At 39.8% G+C, this 7,949-nt stretch overlaps 1 protein-coding gene across 1 annotated transcript in view; it reads right to left on the bottom strand.

Moving 5' to 3' along the window:
• Positions 1-7,949, bottom strand: part of DCP1B (decapping mRNA 1B) — a 67,916-nt gene that overhangs the window by 26,847 nt on the left and 33,120 nt on the right.

The raw sequence follows: 7,949 nt of genomic DNA, 5'->3' as shown, positions 1-7,949 counted from the left end.
AGGAATGCACAGTTAAAGGTGATCTGCAAAGGATTACTTTCTAAAATATTTGTTTCCTAACGAAACTACAGGAATGCTAACTTTAGTTTTCCTCTATTTTGCTGGACTGAATATTGGATGTCTCAGAAGATGCATACTGCTGCTCTTCAAATGCATTGGGGAGACAGGAATGTAGAATCCTTTTCTTGACAATCTTAAGTTAAATGAGTATTAAGAAAAAGTGAAATTAGTTTCCTTCCCAAACTGCTTGACTTTCACTTGCTTTACTTTTGTCATACCATTTTATTAGCTCTCCAGTTACCAGTGTGTTAGAGGTAGACAGAACATGAATTAGTAATTTAAAAAGAAGCAGAAAAAACACTTAAAAACAAAGCAACCTTTCAAAGCCCTTCTTGCAGTGTATATCAAAGTGTTAAAGAAGCACAAACCCTGTTTTCCTACTTTGCAGGTCACCTATGATACTTGTTTGCCTCCCTCCACAGAAACCAGTATTTACTAGGGGATGGAATTAACTCCAGGACTAGAGAAATCTTTCAACCTAGTCCAGACTTTGGATCTGACTTTTGTGAAAAAAGTGCCTGCAGCCTTTCCCAACAACATAATTTAAAGGTATTCATAACAGAGAGTCCTTAAAACATCCAGACTTAAATCCTGCCTGCAGCACTAATGAAACCATGATATCAGCAGTAGCCGTAATAGAGTTGTAGGTAATGCAGCTTCCTTGTTCAGTGTAAACAGGAAGTTTTTCCACTCAGAACCATTTTATATAATTGTATTACAGATTGGCTGTGGGGATAAATCTATAGTTCTGCTTGGCTGCCACATTCCCAGAGATAAGCTTCTGCACACATTGGTCAGGGTAACCGTGCATATTGTAACCTCATTATGATATGGTTACTGCTAGCATGACTTCAAGCATAGTAGGGATGGAGTCTTATTTGAAAAAGAGGTAAATGGATGCAGATGAGAGAATTTTAAAACATTTGGAGGGACTCATTTTAAAATCGCAGCCAGGGATCCTGTAACTCATGCTGTATTACAGTGACCTAATGCAATCACTCCTTTAATTCTAACTACTGTATCAATTTCTACAACTTCAGAGTATAATGAACGTTTGGCATGCAAAATTTAACTTAAAAGGGCTTTGTTAATATTTGAAATTACTTTACAGCTGTAACAGAGAAGTGCAATTAATCCCCCTTCTCCATTTCCCCTTAAATCTTCAATCATTTGCTGTCACTTGTGTAACTAAAATTGGTCCATTTTAAAGGTACTTTTGTAGAGAAACTTTAACTGGAAAACAGTAACCAAATGAAATAGAAAAAAATGCACACCTAACCCCCACAACCTGTTGTTAGGCAGAGAACAACAAATTTAAAAAAGTCTGGCGCATATTGTTATTAATTCTTAGAGCAATTTCTAGATTTCCATTTTTTAAGAAACTTGTCTAAACAAGTCATTTTACAAAATAGGTGTAGTGATGGTTCCAAAACCCATATATAAATATAACAGAATGAATTGTTGCTATGATCACTGTAAATAATGTGGACTTTATACAGAAAGGGAAATTAAATAGAAAATGAAGTTTGTATTTAAAAACGATTGAGATTACAAACCCATATTAGTATATACCGGGAACGTTAAAATACCAGTCTTTAAAAAACAAACAAACGTGAACTGTTTGCAAGATCCCAAACTACTAGCACAATAACCATAAACTTTTTATTTTTACACAAAATATTTGAAAAATGCATTTGTCCATTTGATACTATTTACACTTAAAATAATACAATATCTTATTCCCCTAATACAAAATGCTAGTTGTCAGATGAGATGAAGATCCAGTTTAGATTGAACTATATTTGATGACAGCTTTCGAACACCTGAACGGTGATTACAGAGAGGATAGAAATAGGCTTTTATCAGTGACTGTAGGGGAAAGGATTAGGAGTAACAGCCACAAGCTGCAGCAGGGGAAAATTTAGGCTGGAGATTAGGAGGAACCGAGTATGAGAATGGTCAGGCACTGGAACAGGATACCTAGAAAAGTTGTGGATTCTCCACACTTAGGAATTTTCAAAAGCAGGTTGGACAGACACTTGGCTGGGATTGTTTAGTTAGAGACGATCCTGCCTTGAGCACGAAGCTGGATGGGATGAACCTTCCAGCCCTACTTTCCTATGATCCCACTTTTTAAGTATTTTTGCCAAATAGTTCTAAGGATCTGCATGGGTGAATCTAGGATTTTGAAAAGGGGAAGGGGGTGCAGGTGGTATGATACATCATCACAGAACACAACACTTATTAATAACATTCTAGTTTCTTTTTAATTGGCAAAAATATACAGGCAGTCCTCAACTTATGTTTTGAGTTACAATGCTTCGCACTTACAATGCTTATAAATTGACATCGACTTTCTGACGTCAATTTCAACTTTACAATGCTTGATCCGATGCAATGCCACAGCAGCAAACAAGTTTGCTGCGTCACTCACCTCCCTGGAGAACATCTGTCCAAATTTCCTTGGACACTTTCTTTAAGAAAGCAGACAAGACTCCAGAAAAACCTGCAGCCAAGACTCCTGAGAAGACTCCTCCAACCAAGAACCCTTTAAAAAGTTCAACCAAGAGCCCTTCAAAAGATCCAGCAAAGTCTCCACAAAGAAGTCCTTCCAAATCAATGCAATTGCTATTTACAATATAAATACATTAATGTGGCTATATTACTCATCTATAATTGATTGAGTACAAAATTCTGGGTCATTTTTTGTGAAAATAGGGTATTGGGCCTTGGTTCAGGAACCAATCCCCCATTTATAACATTGTTTCCAATGGGAAAATCGGTCCCAAGTTACAACATTTCAACTTAAGACCTGGTTTTCAGGAACCAATTGTGTCCTAAGTCTGAGGGCTGCCTGTACTTAGGACACAGAGCTATGTTATTCAGCTTATGATCTAAGTGATCGTGGCTGTGCCGTATGTGGTGCCACAGACATGTCCGCAGCACCACATTCTGTACATTCAGTTGTCCTCTGTGCTTCAAGAGGGTGGGGGAGTGACCCCTGGATATCCAGGGGTTAAAAAAACCCGGGGGGGTGGGGAGCGGAGCAGTGCATATGGGGGCAGCATGCGCCACTCCAAACCAGAGCCTGGCTGGCCAGAGCCACACTCCACTGCCAGCCAGGCTCTGCATGGCAGGATCGCTGCTGCTGCAGCCCCAGGAGGCCCCTAGGACCTCAGGTAAGGCTGCTGGACTCCCCTAATCCACCCGGGGTAATTTGCCACATGCCAAAGGGCACATGGCACAGAAATTCCCAGAGACAACTAGTGGCAGCACATGGTGTGTCACTGCTAGTTGTCCCTGGGAACCAAACATTCACGCACATGTGGACACAGCCAGTGGAGCAGCAAGCTCCACAGTGGAGAAGATGGACAGCATAGCTCAGCTTCCTGCTGCCAATCCCCTGTGAGATCACACCATTGCAGGTCAGATCTGGCTACAGGCCATAGGTTATCAACACCTGCCTCAGAGTGACTGGTTTGGAGAGGTATGAATTTCTGTAGGCAACAACCTCCTTTTTCAGCTGCTATGAAAAGAACTGGCAGAAAGAAAGGGTTTTACAGAGAAGGGAAAAGGGGGAGGAGACATTGCTAAGAAGTGGGTTGACTGGATCATATTAGATGAATGAGGCAGTTAACACCTTGCAGGACACTGAAGTTAATAGTAATGAAATAATCCATAGTCTCTATTGAGACCATGGTTAAACACAAGCCTGTCTGTGGAAGATTTCTTGTTCTGCCAATTTGCATTGAAGTTGATTTTTAAAAATCTTTTGTTCAAGACAGCTACTCTGGAGTCAGTAAAGGAATGTCTAGGGAGGCAAAGTGCCACAGGCTGTTACGTGTCTGTAGAACTGATGTAAAATACGTGTCCATATATTCTTCTACGTAGGGATTGTCCCATCTGACCAATGTAGACAGTAATCAAAAAAATCCATGTCATGTGCACAAGACAGATTAAATTCCAACCCAAGATTTAACTGCTTACATTCATATGAAATGCTGTCAATCTTTGGAAACATCTTTTAGAATTTATATGGTGGCCATCTGGTTATAAATCCCAACCAAATAATTTTACCAGAGACACTCAAAAGTCTCATCTAAGGTTGTTTAATGGATTACTATACAGAGACCAAATTCTTTAGTGTTTAAGTTACAAGCTGAAATTCAGTTAAAAAGTTTCCTTCTCAGAAGTCTTATATAGTGGTTTGTACTTTCTGGCCACCCCAGCAGAGATGCAATATTTCACAGAACATTTTGATAAGCAAAAGTTTGACCACTCATATTTATTAGAAATTACAGATGACAATTTCTAGTCTCTCAAGATTTTTGAACAAAAAGCAAGCTCTAACCTTTAATGATGGAAAAATCTATTATACCACCTATGGTAAGTAGCTTTAGTGGTCAACTACCCTGTTAAAAATATGTGCCTTATTTTTTTTTTAAGTTTGATTTGTCTAGCATCAACTTCCAGCTATATTTATACATTTGTCAGTATGACTGAAGCACCCTTATCAAAGTTTCATTCTCACTGCAGGTACTTACACTGATCAAGTCACTCCAACTTTCATTTGGCTAATCTACATGGCAAATCTCCAGGAATTCATGTAATGAGAGATATTTGCCAATCCCTTCATCATTTTTACAGTGTTTCTCTAAGACCACTCTACTTTAGCAACATCTTTTCTGAACTGTGCACACCATGACTAGATTAAATATTCAAGCAGGAGATGCACCCGTTTAAAAACAGAAGCAATATAACCTTCTACTCCTACTCCAAATTCTGTTAATACATTCAGGATTGTATCAGTCCTTCTAGCCAGTCCTTTAGTTACTCAGCTGCTTATTCACTATGACCCCATGTCTCTCTCAGTCTCCTACATTGCAAGTATGGCCCATACTCTTTGTTCCTGGATATCTAACTTTACATTGGGCTACATTAAAATCCATATTGTTTACTTGCACCAACTCAGAAGACATGAAATTATTTTGTACCTGAGACTTATTATTGTTATTGCCACATTTTTGTATCATCTGCAAACTTTATCAATGATACTTCTGCATTTTCTTCCAGATCACTGGTAAGCATTAACTAGGACAGGGCCAAGAACCCCTGTAGAAACATGTGTTTAATGACAACTCCATGTTTACAAATACATCCTGGGATCTCGTTTTATCTGGTGGTTAGCTGAGGGTGTGATAGCTTCCTTCCTAGATCTGAGGAAGGGCACTTTGTGGCTGAAAGCTTGTCTAACATCTCTCCCAGAGATAGTCAGGCCCATAAAAAAAATATCACCAATGCCACCCTTGCTTATAACATCTCAGGATCTCTCAGCCAGTCTTTACTTTAATTTCAGGTATAATATATTAATTAAAATAGAGAGAGTTGTATAGAGAAACAGATTTAATTTACAACCTGTGCCTCATTTAATGCAGAAGTTAGGAGGCAGGAAAATGAATGAAGCAAAGGACAATAGGGAGAGAAGGAAGGGGGTCATGGTAAGAAATACTGTTCTGGATAATGATTTTATCCCCTTCACTGCCATAGCAAATCATGCACAATATTAGGCAAGCTGCCTTAACTAAGGTTTGATGGATGGCATTTAATCATTTATTCTTCATTTTCTGGTTGCCTTATTTACGGAAGTGCTGGCTACTGACAGCTACAACTGAAGTCAATGGGAGATGTGCTTTCAACATGGGGAGTACTTCGGGGGCGGGGGGGGGGGGGGGGGGGGGGGGGGGGGGAATAAAAAACCCATTCCCTAGTCATTTCAAATTGGACATCCAAAATTGGTGGATTTTTTCCCCTAATCACTCTGTGCATAAGCTCTCAATCTACAGAATGAGATACTACCCCTCTTTACATCTCAAAAGATTTATTATGTAAACAATAAATCGGGAGCCATGGAAATTAACGCTGCCACCTTTCTCCAACTGACAAATTTCTGGACCCACAGGATAGATTACATGGTTCCATGGACCAGATCCAGCTCACATCTGAGCTACGCTTTTTAAAAGAAAAAGAAAAACGTAAACACTGAAATAATAAGGTGTTCTTTCGCTAGCCTTGCTTTGGAAATGGCTGGACCATTTTTGCACAAACATTTTGTTTTTATTTAAAGAATTTCCAGCTTGTGGAAGACATCCAGCATGAAAAATGTCAGCTCTAACTGTTCAAATATGACAAAATTAGAAGCAACTGAAAGCTGGGGTAATAATGGGAAGTGTTGGCAGCCTTAGTCATAGGGAGTACTATCAGCCACACTCATATCACCATCTTATGATTATGCCCTCATCCTAAGGTGACTTGAAAAAGATTTTTAAAAATATAGCATGCACTCCCCTCTCCTCCAGTATATAAAACAACCTTTAAAAAGTTGTCATTTTGCTTTGCTTTTGACAGTAAATAACCATATCTATTTTAGTCTAATGTTTCTAGATAAATCCACAGGCAATTAGAGAATGTGTTTATGATACTGTGAACACCAATGAACTACAACCAAACTAATTTGAACACGGGAGTAATTTTTATTCAGACTGGTTAAAATGCTGATTTTTACATTAAGAATAATTCAAAGATCTAAAAAGCTCTTGAAAGAAAAGGTCTCCATTAAAATTACACAATTTGCTCCTTTGTTGAAAGGCTGATAAAGATCCCTGGCTACTTATCTAAGTCATTTTTAGCATAAACAAGACAAAATGGTATTTCCATTATTTCAAAAGGAAAAAGAATACCCCCCCCCAAAAAATAAAATAAAATAAAATAAAATAATATATATATATATATATATATATATATATATATCCTTCACAGTCACTGTATACAAACACACAGAAATACTTGGAGGTAACTGGGAAGACCTCTTAGGCTTAACAGGGCACCTTTAAAGACAAAGAAGGAATTGCTCAAACAACTGCTCAAGAAACCTTCTCCTAAAGCAGATGGTTAGAGAGTGGGCAGTGTTTGGCAATGCTGTTAAAGTCAAGATGTAGTTTCTTGGGTAGAGGCCTCACCACCATCTGTTTTATTGTGCCTGGAACCATGCCTTAGAATTGAAGCATTTAACAATTTTTGTTATTAAAATGGACCCAAAACCTTACCTTTGGTATTTTACCAGCCATGAAGGGCGGGAGTCCAACTTACAGATTGTCAAATATAGTTACAACACTACATTTAAGACTTCACGTGCAAAGTAGGGAAACACAAACACAGAAGGTGGTTTGTTTATAATAGCTTGCCCTTGGCATTGGCCCAGGTGCCTGGATTCAGTCAGCTTTTTCAGAAGAAAGAAAATTCTTGCAAAAAAGTCTCTCCTCTGTGGCAGAGTTATGCAAAATGCCCTAAATACTAGTGATGCACCAATAAAGATTTTCTCGGCCAATACCAATGGCTGATTCTTAACCAGCCACATTGGCCAATACTGATCTGATAACTGATGTACAGAAATGCAGTTGGGCAGCTAGGAGAGCAGCATCCTGCTGGGAAGTCTGTCAGGGGGAAGGGGTATAGGAGGGGGCAGATCAAGGCCCCCACAGTGAGGGACGGAGTGGGGCAGGGGCTGGGAGTGCTGCCCAGCCAGGGTGGTGAATAGGACCTGGGGCCAGGAGCAGGATGGAGCCATGGGCAGGTCATCCAGGGGATCAGCTCATTGAATGAGCTTTAGATCAAGTGCCCCCGCTACCATTTTTAAGCACTGAGACACTTCTAACCAGAGTGGAACTGAACACAGAGGTGGGTTACCTGCATTGGGCATGGGGCTCTCTGCTCTGCTGCCTTTGCCCTGAGAGACCTGTACTGGCTGCATGCCCCCTGCCCACCCAACAGCAGGTGGCACAATTAACCGCCCCCACTGCTGTGAGGTGAGCAGGGGATGCGCAGATGGCGCA

Source organism: Alligator sinensis, unplaced genomic scaffold, assembly GCF_000455745.1.
Source record: "Alligator sinensis unplaced genomic scaffold, ASM45574v1 scaffold87_1, whole genome shotgun sequence".
In the NCBI taxonomy this organism is placed as follows: Eukaryota; Metazoa; Chordata; order Crocodylia; family Alligatoridae; genus Alligator; species Alligator sinensis.
This window is presented reverse-complemented; position numbering and strand designations above follow the sequence as displayed.